This window comes from Sinohyriopsis cumingii, chromosome 5, assembly GCF_028554795.1.
Source record: "Sinohyriopsis cumingii isolate HCF-2022 chromosome 5, ASM2855479v2, whole genome shotgun sequence".
NCBI classification, from domain to species: Eukaryota; Metazoa; Mollusca; class Bivalvia; order Unionida; family Unionidae; genus Sinohyriopsis; species Sinohyriopsis cumingii.
Genome location: NC_142965.1, coordinates 38,520,441 through 38,547,868, shown reverse-complemented (window position 1 = coordinate 38,547,868; position 27,428 = coordinate 38,520,441).

The window sequence follows — 27,428 nt, the reverse complement described above, 5'->3', positions numbered from 1 at the left end:
TGTCAACGATAAATTTCAAACTCACCGACCAGAGGGGGAATTTGTTGGACCTGCGTGACGAGACTGTTAGTATAAACTTACTGGTGAAGTCCTAAGTCAAGGGATCCATAATATTTATAATAGTTTTTTTTTCTGCACTGATCCATTTTCGTCATTTTATCGTGCAAATACCCTATCAAAACCAGCATAAGTTATCGTTGAAAGTGCTAGCACGCATTTAAAAAAAAACGGTTGTGTATAATGTATCAACCCGAGTACATTCATGCACGAGTTCATATTCATGATAAGCAAATTCTTTACGAGGCAATAAAAACCGCATTTCAAATACAGACATTCCCAGAACAGTATTTCCCCGTTAAAATAGTTATTGACGTGTATGGTGACGAAGACTTCTTGTTAACTCCGTCACAATTAACAGAGCTACAGCAAAATCATATGATCATAGTTTGGTGTCAACGAGAACAGATTATGAACTATTCTCATTCCTGTATTGATGTTGAAACGCTTAAGCAAATCCTGAAAATCTGAAAGCGCCCTTCACTTGAGAAACTCTTTGAGTTTCCAAGGGCAAAAAAAATAATACACTTTTTTTTTTACCCGTGGAAATGTGCTTTACACTCCAAGCGGGGGGGGGGGGGCGCTAGCGTTCTCAGGTTCTACTTTCACTTTGTGCTGTGAGTCACACGCTATGCTAGGTTTATACTTCCTTGTCGGCCTCGTAGTCAGAAACACTAGTATTTTTGTCAGAAATGCAAGGCATTTCCGTGTCTAGATTCTTTATATAACCTTTTAACCGTCTCACCCTGGTGCTAATTAATTTTCGAGTCTCATACTCTTGTGACAATCCAAGACGAATCTTCTCAACTGCACGGCACAGTGGAATAAATTCAGATACCTGATTTTCAGTTATCCCGGCAAGTGATCTGTAAACACGATCTTGCAAACCCTTAATGAACCTATAACGAGCAGGGAGATTGTTCTTCCCCAAGCGTGATAGCTCATTCAAGGATTCAAAATCTGACATAATTGTTTCAGTGTCTAGTAAAATATTAAAACCTCGCTGTTGTAATTCTTTAATTTCAACAAGTATGGTATTTATATTTTCGTGATTCATATTATTATATATTTTTATATTTTTAATAGAAACACTTTGCATGAGAAACGTTAGCTTTCCAAAACAAAACGAGACAGTCGGAAACATTTATCCCCTGCAAGGGCCTAGATCGTCAAATAACGTTCTAGAACCCCACGAGGACTGCTTCCGACATGACAATACAACATGTAACACGAAACACTTTATCCCCTGCAAGAGCCTCTAGATCGTCAAATAACGTTCTATAGGCTCAAGAAGACGTGTTTAGTGAATTGACAAGGACAAACATATAACACGTAACTTATCCTAAGGACGGACCCCTCTGACTGCCAAGTGACTCAGAGGCACATTTATTTACAAGACGAGACAGCCCTGGCTTCTAGGATCGAGTTCTCTAGCAGGCCCGGCAAACATTTATTTGACAACACAAACAACCTTTACCTCTGATTCGAGTATCACAGCAAGCAAAGGTACAATGAACATGTAATCTTATCCTAAGAGACGGTACAGAACAGACAACCTTTACCTCTGATTCGAGTATGACAGCAAGTAAAGGCACAATGAACATGTAATCTTATCCTAACTTATCCTAAGACCTTATCCTATGACGACACAAACATACACAGGTGGGTCATTTTCTACGGTCAGCAGCAGAGCAAAACCATCCATTGAATCGACCATTGGATGGTGCACAAAAGACACCCGCCATTGGCGGATTAAATTTATGGTTTTGCTTGCGCGTGCTGACTTTCGATCGACCCAAAGGTCTTAGGGAGCGATTTCGTATATAACCCAACTGTTACTTGCGAGTTGGAAATTCGCTCTAGCAGTGGGCGGGACTTGTTTAAAATATTTTAATTGTATGTTTTCTTAAGCGCGGTCATATAACAAGCACAGAAGAGCAAAACAGTCGGATATATTCAGTAAAACGAGGATATTGTTTGTAAAAAAATATATATTCTACGGTAAATAAATGATTACATGTTATGAACTCGATAAAATATTTTATCAAGGTGGCTTTCTTAAGGGGAGCAAATCCTCTGACCAGCAACGACAACTCTGCAAAGCGTTACACACTCTCGGAGGAGTTATCGTCGTTTGTGTCAACGATAAGAGTTATATAACAGAATGAAATCTTCTGTTTGAGCTTCTTTGAAAATGCTGTTTTGTAGATCCCATCTGCGACATGCTGTACAGAAGGTGGACAAATACCGAAATACCTACCGGCGGCGTTTATTGACTGGAATACAATTTCTTCACCTGTAATTGCGTTTATAGATTTAATAGCTCTTCTTGCAACTGTTTTACAACGCCCTGTGTTACCCAGTAGGCAGTTCTTGCTCTGAGTGACCACGCGAAGATTGTTTATAGAGTTATCAAGTATGTTACCGTTAATGTGATCAATGACAAAACCCTTAGGGATCACTCCAAAGAAACATTCGTAAATAAAACGATGACATAAATACCTCTTTCCGCACGTGGCAGTAAATCTTGAATAACCACCATTATCAACTCCACCAACTGGTCGTCTTCGCGTGCAGTGTCGTACTATGCCATCTCGGTTTGCCTCATAATTTGGAATAGTTGGATGTCGGACGAATTCTTGATTCATTATACTATAAGCAAATCATTTGTCTAATTCATAATTTGTCTGAAAAATTATTTATGTAATCACGCTCCGAGAGAGCGTTATCACAGTCTGGATTTTTTTTATCATAATACCGTTTTAGTTCTCGATAGCGTTTTCCCCCACACGCTGAACATAATTGCGTTTTTCCTCGTACTCCAATGCCGCATCTGATACACGGTATCGGTCCTAGACTCCCACCGCGGACCTGTTGAGCATGTTGTCCACAGTATTCGCCTCTGCAGGGTTTGCTACACGGCGCTGATGAATTTAGTTTGATCCACTTGCATTGGTTCATCATATAATATATTTGTCTATTTAAATATTTGTCTTAATTATAATAATGGGTTTTGAAAGACTATCCAGAATAAAACCCATATCAGGTTCTAGATTCGATCTTGACCGGTTAACCGCTGATCCACGACGAAGAGAGTTAGCAGAGGTAATTGGTGTTATCAAGAATGCCAAAGAAGAGTTTCGTCGTGATGGTGCCGCACACACGTGGTCTTCGTATAAAATTATCCTCGGAAACGAGAGCGTTTCTCGGGAAATGCAAAGCATTTCTCGTGACCGTATCATTGATGCTACCATGAACGATACAATCGCGCGTAACATAATTGGGTATCTCGACGATAGAAGATATTTCGTACAGATAAAATTTATTGTTGGAGTCGGCGAGGGAACGTGGATTATCAGAGACAAACTAGACCCTGTTCTTGATGCCAGAGGCGTTCGTGGAAAAACCGTTCTGTTAAGTAAAGACTCAAAACCGGGAGTACTTGTTGGGATTGATATACCATATTATGCCAGAGCGTATCCTGTGACCGCAGTTGTTTATGGAATTTATCCGATGAAGAAACCACGCGTTGATAAACTCAAACCGATGAAGGTGTCGCCGTTGACAGAGTCAAGGATGAATTGTGTAGCTGAGCGAGTAATGGAACATTTTAAAAATGCAATGCGAGGAAACGGCCTAACACCGCTAAGACAAACTAAAATAACAGCGTGGGCGACACGAGTAGCGGATAAAGGAGCGTCAATAAATGATGTTGCTGAGCTAGAGCGATTACTAAAATTTCCTATAACGGTTTCATCGTTAACCGGTGAGGTATTGTATGAGTGTAAATACAATTCCCGTGGAACACCAATAACTATTATCGATCATAACAGTCACGCCTGGACTGACTCGGTTAGGATATTCCCGCAAGACCGTGTTGTGAAGTATTATCCGGAATTGCAAAGCAATTCTGGGAGCATGTTTGATTTTATTTATCAGATAAGTAAAACCGATCCAGTGTCTGTGTGGTTATTCAGAAGTAGCGAAGATGGAGAATATGATCAGTTTGTGAGACCCAACGGGGAAATATACAGAACAATGGCGTTACAGCAGGAAATGAAAAAACTCGCAGAAAAATATCATGCTGGCAACACTGATACGTTACTGACACACTGTTTTACTGTCCCGGGTGTTGTCGCGCATGTAGCCCGGGAACGAAATTCATGGAGACCAACTCCGAAAAGTTTTCTTGCTGATATCCAGCAGAGCTGTGTCGAATACGGACACGGCGGTTTGTGGAATACTCAGTATGATCACCGCGGTATGATATCCGTGGACATGACGGCGTGTTATCCAGGAAGTTTCCTTGGGCGTGGAGAATGCAGCGAATATTTTAAACGATTTGGCCACGCTGGCAATACCATGACAAGAGTAGCTGTCAACGGTGTTTTACCCGATTTTGACTTGACCGGATTTGCTTGTGTGTCGTCGTTTAAATTCGCTAAGGATTTACATCCTGTGTGTTATGTTTGGTTTGGCAGACATTTCGTTGAGAAGCGATGGGCACCGATAGTGTTATTGCGATACATGCTTGACAGTCGAATACTGTTGTCGCTGACGGTCAGCGAAGCGATTATATGTTATTGTCGTCAAACCGAAGTTTGGTTGCCAACTCCAACGCCGGTTACGTTAGAAGAAGTCATCGAAGATTGGTCACGAGAATATCCAGAAACTTCTATCGACGCTATCATCAAGAAAGCTCCTGAAGTACTTAAAAGCAAACTCAGAAATGATGAAAGCACAGCAAAAGATCTAGGACGAAGAATAATAGGGAAATTCACTCAAGGTGGAGCGTATGATCATAAACAACATCACAGTCGATTAATCATGGACAAGACTGAATTGGATCTTATTGTCGCTGATGCAGCCACGAACAACATGTTCTGTAACCGCAAAGATGTGTTTCTGTCAAACGGGGAAAAACTAGGGACTGTTTTTAGTTATATTGACGGAGAATCATCTCAGTACATACATTTGAGATCTTCGATGCTGGCTTATGTATCCATAAATTTGTTGTCGATGATCAATAGATTCCCTGTTGCCGCAGTGAGAGTTGCAACGGATTCATTTTATATTGATAAAAAACACTCAGCGCTGTTGGATAATGTTATATCGGATGATCCATCGTGGGGCTCGTGGAGAATAAAGAATGAAATGTTACACGGATATTGTAAATCGGCTGATGTTGAAATCGAGGATGAGTATCGCAGCGCAGAAATATCTTCGATGGTTTCGTCGGGGGCAACTTCGTTGTTGCCGCCGGTGCACGATCCTGTTACAAGACACAAAACAGTTTATCTGAACGGTCCTGGTGGTTCTGGTAAAACAACTCGAGCGATTGAATTATTTAGAAACTCTGACATGATTGTGCTAACACCCACACACAGACTTGCCAGGGAGATGAGACAACGGGATGTTAACGCGTGCACGTATCACAGTTTTTTCAAATACAGCGGCGGCACGTGGACACCTGAACGAATGGGAACGAAATATATTCCCGAGAAAATCATCTGGGATGAGATAGACACTGTGCCGTTGGATACATTAAAACAGTTTCTGGATTGGCTGCTAAAGAAAAATACCGCAGTGGTGATGTGCGGCGATCATGGTCAACCACCCCCATTTACAGGTGAATCTCCACACGAGTGGCTGAAAACTTTTGTAGATTATTATGAGGAAATAACTAACGATGTTAGAGCACTCGATGAAACGCTGAAAGAGTTTAAGGCACTGATCAGGCTACAAACCAATAAAGTCCAGTGTGAGATAATGCGTGAAATAATTCCAGAGACTTCGCTGAGCGACTTTTGGGAAACGTGGAAACCAGGTGATTTAATTGTGGCAAGTAGAAAGATAGTCAGGGACACACTTCAGCAGCGGTTATTTCAGTTACATCAGAAGAAATTTCCCATGTTGCCAGTGCCGTTGTGTTATAGACCAGCTGATACGCGATTGCAGAATATTGATGTTGATATTCCAGGGCGCCTGACTGCGTCGGGTCCGGAGAAACAGAATTTAGTATTAAATGATATTGTCACAGTTGATGTTGATGCTGTTGAACAGGCACTGAAAATGAGCAAATCCCCGTGGACGCTAGGATACGCTATGACCATCCACAGTTCGCAGGGACTAACTATTTCAGATACAACAGTTTGGATTGTTGATGATCGCATCGAGTGGTCAAATTTAGTTTATTTAGCCGTGTCAAGAGTAAGAAGGATAGGTCAGTTACGAAGAATTGTATTAGATGATGTTGTCAACGACAGCTCAATCGCTGATGACACAATAAGAAAGAAATTAGCCGGTTACAAACAGAGCGACAAAAAAAATGGTAGAGAGTTTGATCCCAAACAAAGTTTGGATGTTGAATTTGTAATACAATTACAACAACAGCAGAATAATCACTGTGCGAGTTGTAATTGTTTATTGCTGTGGCAGTATTCGAAAAACGACCCAAGGCAATTCACCGTAGATAGAATAGATAGCAGTCGCGGTCATACACGTGAAAATGTGATGTTGACCTGTCTTGAGTGTAACCGACGCAGAGGTGTTGCTGCAGTTATTTAAATGATTGAATCACTTCAGTGCGGATCACTTTAGTGATCGGGGTGGTAATTGTGTATCCTCGGGAATCACCTGAAGTTGCTCGCGTTTAAATCCGCGTTGAGGAGCAGTCGAATCTAATCTGTAGATTGCGTTTCTCCCAGTTGATCTGGTTATGCTGGATATCTTATGTGTAGTAACACTCCATGTGGGATCGGTTGCTCTTTTTTTTCCTCCTTCTAGTTCGCCTGGTTCGTATAAATACCTAACGGTGACATTACCCAGCAGTGGGGACGCTAGCGTCCCTGGCTGCGTTGAAACATTTTGTTGCTGTTGTCCGCGTTCACTGACGCGGGGTATATATTTTTTTGTGATTGCATTTACAGGTCTCATGTTTGTTGTTCTGGTAATTTCATTATTCAGTGCGGCTATCACGTTTGGCAGTCTTGCAACCCATTCACGAGATCTCGTATCGTAAATGAATTCCCTCGCGTACTGGTATCCGAATAATCTCTCAGCGAGTGTTCTATTAAATCGCTCAACAATTGCCTGATCCCGATGAATTTCAGTATGTCCTCGTCGTATAACAACGTTATGCTGCTTTGTCAGTGATGACACCGCGCCCTGAAATTCCTTGCCAGGATCAACTTGTAATAATCGTGGCCAGTTTAGAGGTCCTCGCTGATAAATTCGTTTAAACGCAGAGGCAACTTCAGTGGCTGTTTTAGTCGCTAACGGTTCTGCTTCTTTGTATCTACTGGCAACATCAACTACTGTTAGCGCGTATTTGTATGTTTTTCTACGGACAGTATCATGAGGCAGGAATAGTATGTCAGCCTGATGAACTTCATTGGGGGTACTAACATCAAAATGTGCAAAGTTGATTTGTCGAGGTGGTGGTAAGTAGATTTGCCATATTGCTTGTTTTGATAGCCAATTTTTGGCAACCTCGCGTGTTACTGATGCCGCGTTGGCGAGTTTATTAATTGCTGAGTTACCTCTCCAGTATCCGATTGGGGAATAATAAATCGCTTCCATTGTTATTAATTATCCAGCGCCTAATGCTAATTTAGATTTCATCGCTGATCTTATTAACCAATTAGCGAGTGACTCCTTAAATGATTTATTTTTTATGGCGCTTAGTGCATGAATTAATTTCACATCCGCGATATGCCTGTCTTGTAGATCTTTACTTCGATAAGCAACATCATGTATGTGACACGCTGCGTCGATAGCGTTTATCGGATACTCTCCCGGTTTTGGTTTAGACTGTTCATCAAGTCTGATATCTAGTCGTGTCCCTGGACCGCAGTAATTGTATCCTGGGAGATGTTTTTCTCCGGGATACTTTGCCCAGGGAGTTCCGGGGAGCTTTCCAAGTTTGGCTGCAATGTCACCTCCGCTAAATTCTCGCTTTTTTTTTGAAATCTAAATTTTTTTGTGCCACATCGCGTACACTTACCAGAAAGTGCTTGTCTGTTATTTTTTGTTGTAATGGTTGTTAGATCATTCGTAGGGGTTCGTGCCTTACACTTCACACAATATAGATCCATAATTATTATTCTTTATATACAAATGGAAATTACAGATTTTTCTGCGACGCGAAGAAAGGAGCCAGTTAAGCATAATTCAGTGCTACCAAACTCTATCAGAATGATCATCATAGGACCGTCAGGATCGGGTAAAACGCAACTGCTGTTGAACATGATAATGAAGTGGATGAAGTGGGATAAGCTGTATTTGGTAGCACCATCTGTAGATGATCAGCGATGCTATAATGTTATAAAAGATTTTAATGAGAGTGCAAAAGCGCTGAGTGAAGACGGCGAGGAAGTAGTTGAATTTATCACTGATATCGAAGAAGCTCCCAGCGTTGAAGACCTTAACGGGGAAATAAATAACCTAGTAGTGTATGATGATGTGATGCTGGACAAGCAAAAAAATCCTGCAAGAATATTTTCCCGGGGTCGTCATAAAAACACCGATGTCATTTATATTACTCAACGTTACACACAAATACCAAAAGTAATCAGGGATAACTGTAATCTTCTTGCTGTGTTTAATGGAGTTGATGTTCATACGCTGAGAAATATTCATCAAACCTGGTGTAGCGGCGATATGGATATTAATAAGTTTAAGAATTTCTTTAGTCACGCTCAAAGAAACCAGCACGGATTTGTGACAATAAATTTACACGACCCGCGGACACGATACCGTATCGGACTTGATACATTGTATGGTTAACATAAAAATGTTTTTCCTTGGAAACTCATTTCGTAGAGCAGCAGAGGGGGGGGGGGGCTGGACCGACCGACCGTGTCAATGACGACCCGCGGGGGAATAGTTTCAGATTTATTGAAGTAAACCAAGAACGTCAGCGCGCGGATGTTATTGCATTTCCCCGGTCGTCGAAGAGTCTCTCCGAGAGAAATTATTCGACGTTCAGGGATATTTTTTTTTTATTCTGTGGTCGTCATGGAAAGGTTTATCGTCGAAATAAGTAAACCGAAACTGTTTTTGTCTATTCAGTACTATTTTAGTTTCGGTCTGTTCACCCCCTCTGCTGCTATAAGAAACAAGGATGAAAGGTTATATTTTTAATCAAGTTATCAGGTTAATTTCCAGCTATACCACCACACGAGTAAGTATGGTACCTCTTTAATCAAACCACATAAATAGGCCATACTGCATTCGGAAAAGAGTCATGATTAGAGTTAAGGCCACACGAGTAAGTATGGTATCTTCTTCATTAAAACCATATAACTAGGTCATACTTCATTCGGGAAAAGAGTCATGTTTAGACTTACCATTAGGATATCGTCTAAAATACACTATGTCCTAGTTGTCAGGTATTGGGTCTTAATGAGAGTAAACCATGCAGCAAGGGGGTTCGAAAAGGAATCAATGTTGGCTATATTTCTCGATTGATTCAAAATAGATGCAAACTTTACTATAAACAAATTTAAATTTCTTGTAAATGTATGATACATAATCGAAATAGTATAACTTGTTCCTTATTGCCTCCACCACCTCCGTCATTCAGCCTTTTCATGTGTGGCTGGGTGGAGTGCTTTTACGTTTTGTCAACAATCCCTTTGTAATAAACGTATGACCAACAAACCTACCTAGGTTATGCAGCAAATAGGGTATTTTCAGACAATCACCATCATATCACATATATCATAACAGTTTCAAATAGGATACCGTTATGAAAAATGCGATACACAAAAGACATCCGGATGACCCGATTTCCCGAAAATGCATTCATGAACTAGGCCCGATTAATCAGGTGATCAGTTACTGATACCGCAGTCGATAAACAAGCAATTGACAGTTGCACAAGTTCATCAAGTCGTTAGTAAGAACACGGGTGAAATTAAGTCAAGGTTAGTCAAAATGATATAATTTATTTTCATTCTCCATTTTTGTAAATGTCTTCAAATTGTTAAATGCGTTTCCTAATTTAGCTAGGTCACTATCAGACGATACAAGTCACATCAGTGGCGTACTAAGGAAAATGGTGCCCGAGGCGACGATGATGGCCCCAATACCTCTGGTGCCCGTGGTTTTGGTGTTCCAAGACGTCTGGCTCCCGGGGAAACCACCCGCCCCCCCCCCCGTCCCTTTAGTACGTTACTGAGTCACATGCGTTTTCTTACAGTTTTGAGTGAAAGCTGGCAACTAGCCCTCTATAAATCAACCATTTATTTGCCATTCTGAATCATGTACACTGAGCCTAATCATTCGTATCTAAACTGTTATAAAATACATGTTCTTCTTTTTGTATCTGGATGTTTGTATTTCTGTAATATTTCATTGGGATCCAAAGAATGTATTTGAATTGTCATTCAATAAGGAAACAACTGTAATCAAATAGTTCCACCCATTACATAGGTCTGAAAAGGACCCGTTTAAACGGATACCTCGTATAAAGAACGCCTGCGAAGAAATACGTTGTAGTAGTCTATGAATATTGTCTTAAATTTTCGGTCAAGGTAAAAAAATTGCAATAAAAAATTATTTTTTTTTTGCAGTGCATTTCTATAAAGTACCTAAAACTTCATACTAGAAGAAAAGGAAACAATATTTGGTTGAAGTATTGAATTTACATTAAAATCTCATGTACCTGTGGACGTTTATACTTATCAGTTGGTAGCAGAAATCTCTACCAGTAGTAACTGATACATTAACTTCACGTTACTTTTAACATTAAAACTTAATAGGATTTAAGTTTAGTATTTAATGATATGCTTAAAACAAAAATGACAAATATAATAATTGTATATGTTTAATACACTTATCATAAAAAGAAATACATTATGAGAGATCCTAAGTTTCAAAAATTAACATACAGTGTTTGTAATAGCTTTGATTCAGGTTGTGATAGCACATAAACATTACTTATCATCAATCTAATATGTTAAGGCAAGATAACAGAAAATGTCATTTATTGGAAATATTTAACAAATTAATAATGTGGAACTTGTACAAATACTACACTGATGGCAGCAATGTCAGGTGTAATTATTGTCAAATTGTCTCAAGTAAAATCAAAATATTCACTGTCAAGAATTACCTAGAATAGTCATACATGAAAATGATAAATACCAACATGTCAGTCCTCAAAACCATCTGTCTCCTCCATATCACAGTCTATGGGATTAGCATTGGTACAGTCAGAACCTCGACATTCACCGCAGGCAGGTGAACATTCAAAATTGGTTTTGCTATGCTACAATGAGTCTTACAGTTGCATTATTACGTTCCAAACTTGAACGTGATAGTAGACACCGAATGAGTGGTACTTGGCTGTGGAACATGTTGGAGGCAGTGACCTTAGGTCGATAAATCAGCCCCTCACCCGTGACGATATTCGTTTTTTTTTAGTTTAGAGGCTGATATCATCTATTCATTATCTTTTTTTAGGCACCAGACAGATGCCCCCCCCCCCATTTTTCCAAAAAATATTAAAACAATTTTGATGTGTATTTGTACCCCCCGCAGGTGTGTAAGTTTGTTATCTTTTATAAAAAGAATTTAGTTCAAAATTTGTTTATATAAAAATTTTGAGTGGGGTATTTTTTGTTCCCTAGTGTTATCTAAGGGGTGGATCCTTCGACATAGGTTTTGTTCCTAGTCGGAATCTCCCCCCACCCCCTTTTTTTTTTCTTCTCTTCAGTGACCTTTGCCAGAGGTCGCCTATGTCCTGTGTATGCTATATGTGTTTTGCTATATTGTATGTTTTGCTAATAGAGTTTGTTTTAGGACGACAGTGTATCAAATTTCCCCTGTAGTTTTTCTCCATTTTTGGACTTTAGATTTTTAAGATCTGTATTTTGGAGACAAAAATTTGGTCCGAGTCGGGGGATGAGATGAAGGCTGCAGCCCGCATTGGCGGTGACATCCTTTTATTGGGCAGTCTTACCGAATTTCCATCTCATCCCCCTCCTCTCATCTTCTTATTTTTATTTTAAGTTTTTTTGAATTCTGCCGAAACAACGGTGCATTATTATTTTTTAAATATTTTAAAAAAATAAAATAAAGCTAATGCCTCATGTGGGTGATCATGGTGTGTCGTTTTCTTGTTAATCTTTAATGTTGGAGTTGGCATAGTCCGAGTAAGGAGCCGCATTTTATTTATTTGTATATGCTTCCCTTATCTGCGGACCTACGCCTTCTCCTTTCTTATTTAGAAGTTCAGAAATTTCGAAAGAATATTTGAAATTGAGGTTAGTCCATTTTGGTTATTGGCGATCTTTGTTGTTCATTATATTTATTAGTCCCAGTGTACTTGTTTTGTTTGTCCATTTCCGCCCTGTGGAATTTTCCGTCGCTCTTCCGCAGGCCTTTCCACTTCACCGTGCCGCCTTGTGAATTAGCCCTGCGGCGTCTGTGCGTCATACTTCTCCCACAAGGCGGTCCCATGTACCTAGTTTCCCCTTGATAGTTTTCTATTATTAGTAGTAAAAACAAAAATCATTTAAGATTTGGTATGTCATAGTTTATTCAATTTGCCTTCAGTTCATTTGAGTGTGATGCAGACTCCCACCGTGATTCTGATATGAAAGTCTCAATTTTTACTAGTTGAAATTTATTTTTTAAATTACTAGCATACTAATTTTCTATGTAGCATAAAATAAGCAAAATCTTTTGGAGAAAAAGTGTATTGTTTGGATTTATTTGACCGTCGTATTTTTTATATTTTTTTTTGTTTAATTTTTTTTATATTATTATTTTAAAAAATTTACTGAGAAGAGGTTGGTTACAAAGGGTTATTTTTTTATTTTTATCACATCTATTCATTATAAGCTGCAAAAGTGTGCAGAACATTTGGCTGCACATATAGGTGTACATTTTATACACTTATCCGTATTTCTCGCGGCTCTGGACCTACCGTTGGCTGAAGGGCTCTTTTGTAGACATGTACATGATGTTTCCGGAGCAAATCCTTTGTTCGTTTTTTATACTTGTAAATCCACGTGGAATAGCACAACCATCTGTCCTGTGGCCATTTTTAATTTCGCGCTAGATAATTGTATGTTACCAATTACCGGTATGTCTCTTTAAGGTGTACGCAGGTTTGTTCCAGAACGATTTGTATGCAGCAAAATTGCACATTTTAAAGAACAGGTGACATTAACTCAGTATCAGTATCAACTCATATGGGGGTGGGGGTATCGGACTACAGTGACCTCAACTGGACAAAGGTCAAAGTTTTGTTACTTCTAACAGAAACGCTTATAAATAAGCAAATCATGGGTTAATTTACCACTGTAAACAACAACCAAGGTTTTTTTCTCTATCCCAAACCACATCATCATCATCATAGTTGAAGTTATAGAATACCTCTGCATAATCTTCAAGCTGCCTGATCTTCACGCGTCCAACACCTTTTCCAGTTCCATGCAGTTGGGAAGATGTATCACAACCGAGCAGAACATGAAGGTAGAGAAGATACTAAGACAATACTGCGGCACTGTCCTCGATGATCAATTCCTGTACCAACATTTCCAAGACAATGCTGCGGAGAGACAAATCTTCATAACTGAATGGGTTTCTTGCACTCAAGACCTGTACCAGTTTTTCGGTGTCTTTGCATCCTCTTTCCTTCCTTGCATTAGATGTATATAAATTTATTCCGACAATTTTGGGCATAAAGCTGTTTTTCTACTGTACTTTACATGCTACATCTATTACGTTTAGATCAACAGGAGTAGTAATAATGTGGTACATAGGCATCAATGGGGACCAACATTATCCACTAAGTTTTCTTTTAGAGCCGCATTAGATTGAGAACCGCATGGGAATTAACATCACGCAGTAGGTTTACATTGGGAGCCGTAGGATAGGATCAGTAGGTAGATTGTGAGCCGTACTGGAATTAACATTACGCCGTTGGTTTCAATTATATGCCACTTGACCAACGTACAGGAAATGTAAACCGGGTGTTGGGAGGAGACCGAAAAGGGACCTCAATCCATTCTTTAATGTTATTGTGATTGGTGACGTCGTGCCACGCATGAATGAAACCCCGATAATTCAAACCATACATTGTGACTGCGTCATCACCGGTTAAACGTGCTGGAGCCACTTTTCAGCATCCGGAATATCCAGGTCACTGGAGATTTATCTGGGTCAGTACAGGCTGACACTCAAAATTTTCGCACAGGAATCTTGTGATATGATTCATTGATTGATATATTTATTTCTCCATATATTACAAAGAATGCAATCAATATTACGCAGAATGTAGTATCACGCCTCTATGGTTTTAAACTAAGTAATAGAAAAGAGCGAAAACTAACAAGTTTTGTAAAAGTCAACAAATAATGCATTCCACTAGAACAAAGAAGTGACAATTTAAAAAGAACTTAACAGTATTGTGAATTAAATCACAAATAGTTCAAAATGGCATATTACCCGTACTAATTAATAAAGTTAAAATTAAATTCCAGTAGTATATTTTCCCATTTCTGTTTTTGCAATATCTTGTCAAATATGTTGTGTTTTTTTTCTTCTAATAAATATTGCATGCATGGGATTCAGTCGATGCAGTGTTTATCTTCTTTGTATGTGTGGGTTGTGCATCGACCCCTTCATTGAAAATGGAATCTTCCAGCTTTTATTTGGTGTGAAAGATCACAATGTTTGGGACCGCTTGGCTGCAGTCGCGTTAGAAATTACAAATCAATGAATGAAATAAGTAATTTTGTGTATATCGGATAATCTTGATATGTTTTCCTTTTTTAAAATCGGTAAGTGTGTACAAGCTGCCGGGGGTGGGGGTAGGGGGGGGGGGGGCAGAAACTGTAACAGCTCTGTTAAAAACGTTTTGAATTCTATTTAGGTATATTACATTTTATATAAAAACATTATACCTTTTCAGCGTAGAATGTACTGTAAACTGAGATCTTTTTGTAAGCGGAACCATTTCTAAAGGAGATTTATACATACTATTGATAATAAGATTTTTTTTGCATTTTGTATCTATAGTGAATAAAAGTTACAACGTACATGAGAAAGAATTGCATGATGCCCAACATAAATGTCCACTGGATATTCGTTTTAGAGATAATTTTGGTGTTACGATTTGTAATCAATGTAGACTTACAACCTTCAAACCAAATATCTCGTTGTAATCCAACTAGAGGCATTCAGACAGCTTAAATGCAGAGTGCCTTTCAAAGACATAAAACGTGTAAAGAAAAACAAATACACATGGACGTTTGGACGTATAGATACCCATTAATGTTCACTGGTAATGTGTTTTTCTTCTTCTTCTTCTTCTTCTTCTTCCAGTTAGTGGATCAAAATATTTTATTCTTATCTTTCTCCAACTCAAGAAATCGAGATGTAGAGGTCTTGATTAAGCAGTATGCCCCATTTATTTCTGTTTAACAATAATGGGAGAATAAAGTGAACAAAATATGTTAATCTAACTATTCCCTTTTAAAATACACATTATTAACTATGAACATATTAGCCGAGCTGTCTAAAGGGCTCGCCTTTACTGATCACTGCCATCTCACTTGTCTGCCTGGGTTCGAGTCTCTGGCTCGACCAATGTGGGTATGTGAGAAAGCTTACCAATAGCTTCCCGTGGGTAGGTGGTTCTTCTCCGGCTCTTCCTACACCAATTATACTGGCCGCCATGAATAGTCTATCTTGCACTAAAAAACTGCGTAAAAGACAAAACAACAAAAACAGCATATTTCATGTTTTACATCATCATGGATATTTATATGATGAACATAGGAGCATATTCGATACAATTAACGAACGCACAAACCAAACTTTCAGGTGTCACAACAGAGCATAAAGCTAATTTCAACAGTATCTCTATGGTATATTGACATGTGTTCACTTTGAGGAAATCAGTCTATAGAACCTTGTTGTGTAAGAATCACGTGCTCAGCCCTGTAACGTATAAGTTGGAGTTAGTTGGATACTTACAAAGTACTCTTACTTCTACATATTTTCATCGAAACCTCATATTGTTTGTAAAGGGGCACCTCTGATAGAGGCATGCATATTGCCTCTCTCTCTCTCTCTCTCTCTCTCTCTCTCTCTCTCTCATGTGTACGCACGTACACACGCAAACGTCGCATACACTGAGACTAGCTACTAGCCACCTTAACATGTTCGGTAAGATGTTTAGAAGTCAAGACGGCATGACAAGGGCTTGTATTGTGGTTATATATATATATATATATATATATATATATATATATATATATATATATATATATATAGAGAGAGAGAGAGAGAGAGAGAGAGAGAGAGAGAGAGAGAGAGAGAGAGAGAGAGATGGGGCAGTCAAAAGTCCGTTTCCATTGAGTTCTAACATAAAATCATGTGTATGTACTTCACGTAAACTCTGTGAAGTCACTTTTCACGACAAATGATGTAATCGCTTCATAATTAAATGGTGGTGTAATAACCATGTAGTAGAAAGGTGAATGATTCTTTGGTAGGTGTCTAGATGCGATATGGAAGTTCTGACTACAGTATTTTCCGGAAGAAGGAACACAGTCACAATACTTGATGTTGGCTCCATGTATGGGAAGCATTCAACATGCCGGAAATCTCGTTGTTATGAACATTTCACGTCAGTGAGAGATCTGTGTACAGAAAAGTTACAGCTAAATAGAGATGTTGTTGTTGTTGTTGTTGTGGTGTTTAACGCCATTTTTCAGCACACGATAGGCTCTGCATGGCGGTCAGTATTAATGGTGGAGGAAGAACCCAGGAAAACCCGGGGAAGAACCACCGACCCACGAGAAGCTACTGGCAAGCTTTCTCACATACTCACATTGGCCGAATCCTAGACTCGAACCCACGCAGACAGAGTAAATAGAGATGATTGAGAGATTCATGGATGTTTGAATGGACAGGAAAAAATCATTATACTCCTCAAATATGATTTATCAAAAAACAAAGAAAAAGAGTTGTCATAGGACAGCCTAGCTAAAATCGTGCAAGAATGAGAGACTTGAACTATAAAAAATTGCTAAAATTAAAAAAGCATGATGTGTAAGTCATAGTGACCTCCTTTTGTAGGATTGGTGTACTGCGCATGGAGTTAATTCCCTTAGGCAAGTTTCACAACAAGACCGTAACTAGTATCTGAAATATTGATTAAAATGTCTAAAGATCACAGTGACCAACTTTAATAGGAATAATTTTCTATAGATGGAGGCTGATCCCATGATACAATAGTCTGGCTATTCTGAATAATACCTTAGAAGATGACGCAAATGTTATACTTGCCACAAACAAAATATGTCACAGTGACCTACTTTTGAAAATTCATACAGAGCAAATATCAACTTCCAGTTTCCGTATTGTCAAGCTCGGTAAATTATGGGTTTTGGCTACCCCTATGTTGGCATAAACGGTAGGGAAATAAATGGCGATGTAATTAGCTTCTAACAGAATTATGTCAGGTTTCTTCCTAGTATATATATTTAACTGATATTGTGTTCTTGACTTTTGTCCATGATTGTGGATTGTGGATAGGTTTTTGCATATCTGACGTTTGTCCATGATTGTAAGTTGTAAACAAGATGTATACTAATATTTGACTTCTTTCTATTTGAAATTTCAAAACATTCTTTTGGGTTGTGGAGATGTGCCGTAGATATGGCATTGATAAACAAATAGTTAATTCCTGTATAGATCAGTCTCTGTGACTCTACTGCGTTTACAGTTCAGTTGCTGGAATCAGAAATAGTTTATTTATTTAAATTATTCATTGGAATTACTAAAGTGCACATTGACTTTGGATTAATACATTACTTTGAATGTTTATGAATTCAACGAAAGATATTCTGGATTGCCTTAGTGGTATATCAGGACATTCAAGGCAATTGGCATATCAGATCATTGAAGATGATTGTAATTTATTCGGAATATTATATATTCTTGGACTTGTGACAAGACACTTATGATTTTTGTGGAATTTAATTCAGTTTGTCTATTATGGAATTAATTATTTTTTGAAGTTTACTTATTCTGTTGGTCTCACATCCTTTCTGTTACATATATTAATACCTAAAGTCGTAACAAAGGGTTTAACAGAATTCTGCTACCAGAGAGGCCAAACAAAGACTGATAATATACTCAGCTCCTGTATGATTTCTGTCTAGTTCCTTACACACACAATTCTGCCAAGAATCGCCCTATCTGAAGGTACCTAAAGCATGTTCATCAATGGCTCTTGGTTTAAGAGAATTGTTAGCATACTGTCTAGGAGAAAGAATGATCACGAATTCTCTTTGAAACAGTATTAGGATTGAGTCCAATGCATTATGTCAGTTTCCGATGTTAAGAATCTTCTAGCATTTAAATACTCGGAGAAATAGAGGAATAAAGTTCATAATGCAGAATGGGGTCATTAGAGGGACCGAGATAATGATGTTAGGAAACAAGTCAGTGGCAATAATGATTTTTCAATTCCGTCTTAACAGAGTTACTTTAGGGGTCCTTGCTAAGAGAATTATGCTAAAGGTTTCCTGATCTGGAGCAATAATAGCATTTTCTTTTCGGAGATTAGTCAGTGTGAGGCCTTAACATAATGCTGATATTTTAAATATCGGCCTATGATTATGGACGGTCTGGACGTTATGCAGAAAAATTTCAAATTTTGAAACAGCCACTAGGAGGTTGAGTCTGCGAGTAGAAGTTATTTTAGATAAATCTGAAATAACCCCAAAATCACAAGAGTAGCATGTCTTAGAATGTCTTAGAATGTTGGCTTATGTGTTTGTGATTATCTATCCATGCATAGGCCTACACTGGATAGCGGTTTGAATGGGACACCATGTACTTGTACTTGTGGTCCCTGGCCAAAACTAAGAAACTAGTTTGCTCCCCACGGTACAACTGTACATACTCTTATTGAGCATCAAAAGACAAATTCAGATATGCAAATGTCTTTGGCACCGGGTTACATCTCTTCCTTAAATCTCTATAAACAAATAATATACATATTTTAGGGTTATATGACCATAAACGTTTACTTGCCTAAGTCTAATGGCATTTCAGCATTTTATTTTTAAATGTAAATAGTATATATTGCAAGTGGAATTTGAAACGAACAATTCCATTCGATAAACCAGTAAGGTGAAATGGCTCACAAGCTTCAGGCATTGTAGAATGAGCTGTATTGCCATCTAATTGGACTCAATGTGAGTGACTCTAGTGCCAACTGTGGCCGATGAGCACCGATTTAAAGATAACAAAATCGCACTTCCAAACGGTTACCAGTCTCATTACCCAGTATACCAGAACGTGGGCTATTATTCACGGATTTGCGGATATCTTTAAAGCGATGAAACGAATTGAAATTTTTGGGTAATGCGGAGAATCAAATCCGTAAACTTTATCCAAGCTGGCCTTGATATCAGCTCGAGAGTAGCCTAAGACAGCTCGGACTTTGCTGTATGTTCTTTGCTCAATAGCAGAATCGTCTCACCTTTTTCGACATTTTGTACGTGAACGTCATTTACCTATGTTACATCATTCTAATATACATGTAGTTATCTCGATGGTCCACGTGAAGCGGCAGCCAATTCTATTGAACGGTATTTTGTTTATCGATCAGCATTAAATTTATTGACAGGTTAAAAGAAACTAAAATGTTATAGCAAAATATTCAGAACTTCTCCAGGTACCCTCGCACAATAGTTAGCACAAATTTGACATAGATTTAAACAATTACGTTTTAAATTTCATTTCCTTTAAGAAGAGATCCAAGTGCTGGGAACTAGAACCAACCGGATTAGCTAAGTGAGTAATGTATTTAAAAATGTATTACAGAGTAATCAACATTAATGTCGGCATTGTTATAACTTTGAAAAGAATAGTAAGCTGAAAATATCGTATATTTACCGAAAATATATACAGTAAAACTAGAGATTATCTATAAATCTGAAAAACATTTGCTTAAAACTTGTTTAGCAATAGTCGCTAAAATTGATAAAATACATGCAAACATTCCTAAATCATTAATGAATATTAATTCAGTGTCCAGTACTTCATATTGCCATGATTTAATTGTTGATATTAAATGTTGTAATTTTAAATAGGTGATACATTATGAATCATCACCATATAATACTGAAACAATTAAAACTATTTACGTAGAAGGTGATTTTTTTAAAAAGTGTTAAAAGAGAAACAACTTTATGTTGACCATGGCTAATAAAATATCAAGAACTATAAACAAACAGATTTGTCAAAGTGATCAGTTAGTGTACTTAGTATGAAAAAGGCAGGAATTATTTCGTCAAGCAAACTGTTGATATGTTATTTTCTTAATGATACTACTTTCAATTGTTTTACTCAAGAAACCTTTCCACTACATTAATTTATTACGTCTAGGATATGTGTTATTACGTCTAGGATATGTGTTATTACGTCTAGGATATGTGTTATTACGTCTAGCATATGTGTTATTACGTCTAGGATATGTGTTATTTACATTTACGTTTCCGTATATAGCTTTGTTAGACTTTAGTGATTATGTGTTGATCATGGGGAGTCGGTGATGGGGAGATATTGCTCAACCCTTGTAATTGGCCCATTTCTTGGAGCATACGTCATACTGTACAGTATTCGCGAGACTTTATGACTGCATGCATTAGTATGGCTCTCCCTAATTTCTTTACTTAATGAATTATCTAGGTTTTTTTTGGGGGGGGGGGGTATTCATGTTTAGGAATTTGCGATAGGAATAACTTTTGTATGGGGTGCCTGGGTAGTGTTTTGTATTGCATGATGTGAAATATTATTATTCGGCTAAGAAATGCTTACTGGTAAATCATATCAATGTCAAACAAGAAAAACCCATGCAGGTGTGAAATTACTAGAGTTTCTTAATGTATGTTCATTAGGTGATTAGAGGAAACTTACTGTAGTATTTGCAAGCTTAAGAACTTTTCAGCTGACAAAGAATGTTGTCTTTAAGTCTTGGGAAACAGAGGAAAACAATGGACTTCAAGCCACGCGTACGCGGGTGATTGATTCGTTCGGTAGAGAGACAATTTGCGCATGTCAGTAATATCCAGCTGTAGGAAGCCAGGCCAGCCAGAATCCAACTCGTCCATCGTATCAATATTATTGTTGCTGCAACATTGGCAGATTCTCAGTGTTAGCAATGTTCGGCCCTTAAAAATAGTGTGTGCAGCAATTTCTTACAAGATGTGTAGAATTTTCAATTTGTCATTTTAAGTATTTTGTTCTGCGATTTATATGAAATACTTTAAGAATCATTTCACATTAGTCATAATTCTGATAAAAATGCAACCACCTGAATTGTAGCAAAAGAAAACCATTATTCAGTTTAGATAAATACATATATAAGTGTGTATATAATATGGCATGTATGATTTTTTTTTCGGAGCTGTTTCTATTCCCAAACACATTTGGGGCAGTTCTTTTCTTGCTTTTTCTTCGATCTCCCGTTATTGAGGATATTGATGATTTCTATTTTGGTCTCAAATTATTACCGCTGTAAGATTAAACTATGGTCATTGGGCACATAGCAGGTCCTTTCACTTAATAGGATTCCCAAAAACTTTTAACCCAAAGACACTGTCTCATCAGCAAGTTTTGAGGCTAAAACAACATAAGAAGATTAATGAATATGTCCAATATTTAACCTGAAAAGCTAATTAAATGAGATGATTTACATTTTAAAAAACAATAGTTACCCATATTCGAAAACAGTTACCTTATAATGATAGTTCTGTTTAATTATATGAACGAGGTTATGCAGCAGCTTTTAATATATAATAAAAAGTATTGCTGGTATTTTTGTAAAGTATGATGAGTATTTTTGTTGTATTTGAATTCCAATTAACCAGCGTAAAGTGTAAGTACTTTCCCCTTTATTGTACATACCTACCTACCTACCTACCTACCTACATACATACATATATACATACCCGTCCATATTCTCGCATCACTTTGACCTTTTAAGACATGAGAGAGAAATCACTTCGTTGGAAATTTGGACTCCGGTATGAACCTGGCCTGTTGCCAGTGTAGATGCATTGAAATTGAAACATTCTGTGTACTTTAATTCTTCTTATTATTATTATTATTAGTAGTAGTAGTAGTAGTAGTAGCAGTAGTAACTATTCACTTCCCATAATTTATCAAATATAGCAATCCATTACAATGTTTAGGGTATGATGACTACAGAATGAATTATTATTCAATGTTTTGTGAATTCTATTTTCTTCACAATGCAACATGCAAAAATTGTTTTTAATATACAGTGTAATCATTGTAGGTGAACATTTATCCCAGACTATGGATACTATTTTATATTATACCTCTCATGGGGAAATCATGAAACAGTTTACAGGATGTGATCACTGTTGTCAACGAAGGTATTAAACGTATATATCATAATTATCATCGGGAATTATTTATTTCAATGAATGCTATTGTACCCCAATTCATGCAAATCTTTATAATCAACAGCAATAATTTTATAATTTGATAGGGGCTGAATCATGATCTGTAAATAAGTTCTAAATAAATAGAAATTGTTATAATCTCTGTTCATATCAGATGGATAAGACAGTGTGTCTTCAAACCAAAATTTTAATTTAATTCTGATGAAGACATCTATGGTTTATTTTAAATACTGGTGGAAAATTCTGTGTCAGAATAGAATATCAACTGCATCTTTTAAAACTTTCATATTTTTGTGCTATCTCTATGAAATGTTTATAGTGGTGGACATTGTTTTGAAATTTTAAGAAACAATCCTCAGCCCAAAGAGCGTAGTGTATATTTCTGCTGGGGATAATTCAAGTGTTTACTGTCTTGTGTAGGTCCGATCTACGGAACTTTCGATTATTATATATAGTAGAAAACGGAAATTTGCTAGTAGGTAAGATCATGTTTCAGGTGTCATAAGGGTGTGCTATAAAATATATTTTCGGTATTAAAATACTTGTGTTATCAAGAAATAAAATCGTACTGCAACACTGGGAGTGTAAGTACCATAAAATCGGTTTAGACAGAAACTTCATCTTATCTTCCTCCTACTATTATTACTACTACTAATATCATCATCAATTACATTTATAGTACAATCAGTTGTAGTTCATTAAATTCTGCCTCTTGTATCTTCTTCGGATATACAAAGTGTCAAGTTCACATCTTTCTTCTGTGCTTACTAATTTGGGTAAAACTGATGGTTGAAGCACTGAATTAATTAGTTCTTATTGAAATTTCTCTTGCATTTGTCTGTTAAACTAAAAAGAACAAGAAACCCTAAGGCTTGAAGAGATGTGTGTTTGCTCGAGTACCCACCTGATTTTGAGATTGCTAGTCATAAATAAGGCAACTCCTGGGGGGGGGGTAATTAATTTCCCTGTACTAATCACCTTGGGTTTAAACACTTCAAAACTACTTAACACCTTGTGGCCACTAATTTCATGCCAAACGTTATTAGCATGTGTCCGTCACAGCTTGGATCTCAAGAAGACATTATGGGTCTTTCCTACACAGTCGGTGATAATTACAGATGCATTACAACTCTACATATCCGATATATTATTGAAATTATAGTAATTCTGTATGAAGAATGATTATATTTCCATTGTGCAAATGATTAAATATTATAGTTCACAACATTTATTTAACATGAATTTCACCTGCACTTAATAGGCATACAACATACCTGCTGTATTTCATTTGTCTACATCAGATCATTTGTGTATTCCTGCTACTGTAAGAAAAAAAATCATAAAAAAGAGAACATGCGCAGTAATTGGGACAAATGATCGAATGCAATTAATTTCAAATGGGTCATCTGTGCATACATACAGTTATGCCTGTCAATTGCATTTTTCAGTGTCAGGCATTTTTTTAATAGAGATCATGTCCTTACGGTTCTCGCAATGTTAGATATATGGACACACGTACAAGTACAGCCAAATCTTAAACGCATCCATTGGAAGCAAATGGGGCCTAAAAACACAATCAACCGTTTATATCCTATACTTAAATCCACGTACAGTACTCTGAAAAACAATCGATATTCAACATACCAATCAAGATTCTTTCGATGAATTTGTTATTTGATCATGTCTTAATCTGTGCGGTTTCCATAGCAATAACTGATTATTTCTGACACGATTTATGCAAGACAGACACATTATGTGTTCACCAGCTTTATCGCATAAGAATTCTTTTTTCCTATAAAATGTTTTCCTGAATACAGCAAAGCGAAATATCTGGCTAATTCCGATATTGAAAGTCTTTACCTGTCACACATATAAAATTATTGCAATTATTCACACAGATAATCGCCTTTTGAGTCATTTCTTGACTCATCTTGCATCACTTACTTCTGTAAAATACAATCAAAGGCTCAAAACGTTATTCATTGGCAAGGGCATGCAAGAAAAGAGTGTGTGTTCTCATCTGTTGCTTACAATAAGATGGTGTGCCTGCTCCTTTGTTGAATTACTACCACTTGGGCTTTCATACACAAGATGCAGAGATAATTATATTATTAACGTTGTTGATGACAGACTGATTGATAAGGTATGCGCGACCTGTGAATCTCTTGTGTTTTTGTCTTCAGTTTTACATTCATTGAGCAATGAAACAAATACAGAACGTTTGATGACTCACCATTGACAAATCTCATCCACTTTTGATTTCAACAATTCGTCCACTTTTGCTCCGCAGGCAACCACCTACACATCCTACTCTCGACCTAGAATTGTTTGAAACTGCAGGAAAATAGGGGAAAAAAAAGTTTGTTTTATTTATTTACTTTATTTGCCAACTCTATTTTTATTTTGCCAGCGTGTTGCTTCAGGACACAAGGTGCTTCAGGACAAAAGGGGTGTGTGTGTGTATGTAATTTGGATTTTCAACGTAACTTTAACGCTTTACCAATTTTTCAGTCATATCGCTACGATGTCTGCAGTGTGACAGTTTATAGTGATGTCTAGCACTGGGGCATCATGCCGCAGACATGTAGCATGATGTCCCACCAGGTCACATTATCCTGCCACCATTCCGACCAGTCATAACACTAACCTGTTAATGCTGAGCGCCAAGCCAGGTAGCTGTTAGTATAAATTTTATAACTTTTTGGTATGACTCGGCCGGGGATCTAACCCGCGACCTCCCGCATCCGAGGCGGACGCTCTAACCAAGGTAAAAAAATCACTATCTTTCCATTTCTAAATACATAGCAAAATAACTTTATTTTATCACAGCACTGATGCATGTTTATTTACTGATAAAAGCATATGAGCTGTGTCATTTTTTAAAAGTACCGGTTTTTAAAACTTATGTCACCCATTCTGTACCTTAGAAATCAATTGCTGCTTTCATAATTCGGGTTCACAACCCACTGAAACACTGACGGTGCATTATATAACCTTTTCTCCATCTCCTTTCAATTACGGATAGGATCAGCATTAAAAAGAATTTAAATTAAATATTTCTTCTCAATAACAACAATTTATAGCCCCCCTCCTCCCCAAACACACACCCCCTTGCCTGTATACCCTCGATTTTTATGTTATATTTTAGATTGGCTCTCATAGCAGTAGTATAGTGGGACGATATACGGAGAATGGAAATCCCAGTCCAAAACCCCGTGGGACGATATACGGACAATAGAAATCCCAGTAAAAAACACCCTTTGACGATATACGAACAAGGAATATACTGACAAAAGGATGGGGCAAACATGGAACGCTCGGATCTAAAAGAAACACTCACTAACATTTTACTTATAAACACTAACTACAAACATAAACACATACATACTATTTTTGACAAGCTACGGAAACGAAGTACTTATACACACATTTCTATTTTTACATAAAATAAAGAAATGAAGTGCTTATAGACACACTTCTAGTTTTTAAAAACTTACTAACATACATTTGGCAATTGAACTAGTATGTCTTTTCCAGAGTATTGGGTAGCCTTGAAAAGGGCTGTTTTTTTGGACGGGGAGTTATGGCAATCTTTTATATTCTAAGATCGCGTCCCGGTCTTGAAGCAGGCTTTCCCACATGATAGGGCCTGCTTCTTCGGAAAGAGAAATAGAACCGTTCCTGCTACTGCTGTTGTTGCTGCTGCGCTCTCTGCTTCTGAAGAATGTACTTCTCCGTCCATTCTTCTTTCTCCTTCATGATTTCTTCTCTGAAGAGCTCTTCTATCAGGTCTACGGTTACTTTCTGCATTCTGACATTCTCTATCTATTCAGGTTTGGGTGTCAGGCTTTGCCTGACACTATGTAAATTCACGTAAGCTTCGTTCAGCTTGGCTAGTCTTGAACACATCTTCATAGGAGGATGCGTCAACAATTGATCGTCAGACTTCAGACTACCCCGCTTTATATGGTTGAAGCGCGGATGCGATGGAAAAACACCTGCAATGTTTGGAGTCAGAACGCTATGATAGTTTGATTTGAGGGTGAGTGATAGATAGAAGTCAAAGAGCATGCATGTTGATAAAAAAATTGAAAACAAACGACTGACACATTTTTCCAAAACACAACATTTTTATTCAAATAACTAACAACCGACAATTAACCATAAAACAATTTTTTCAAACAAACGTTTTCCAAATAACAAAACTAATTTGGACAAGGTTGACAGCGTTGTGAAGTGAAGCTAGACTTCCACTGATGGAAGTCATTGGACCATTGATTTACATTACGTTTCCTAGATAAAGACAAGAGATAGCCATAATGGTCACAAAACCATCGATCTACTTTGTCATCGTTTCTAGAAGAGTGACGATAAAAATAAGTCACTAAATGTTCTAAAGAATATGCAAGACTCCGTTGATGAAGAAAATGCATACAATATTGTCCACACATCATGGAATATGTGCCTTGTAATTTCATATTCTTGAATCGTGTCGTCTGGCCATTTCTTGTCATAAAGTCGATGATGTCTTCTTCCAAATGTAGTAATCCATACGAATCAAAATACTCCACACAACCATCACGGGGAAAGTAGATGGATACCACTGTGAGTTTCTGGGAGATGACTGTCGTCTGTGTTGATGACATAAGCTTGATGGTCTTGAGGTTTGCGATGAGGCAGTTTATCTTTAGCATACATGACATGATTCCAAGAAGCAATGTACGAAATGTGGTTCAAATGGTAATAAAATTCACAGGTATCCATTTTTGTTATTTGTTTTCACAGGTAATAATAAGTCATCAATTCAATCCGAATATTTTGCTTGAAAATCTCTGACAAATAACCGTTTCTTCGCTTCGTCTCCGCACTCTGCGCCAAGAGAGATTCGATGTGATGGAT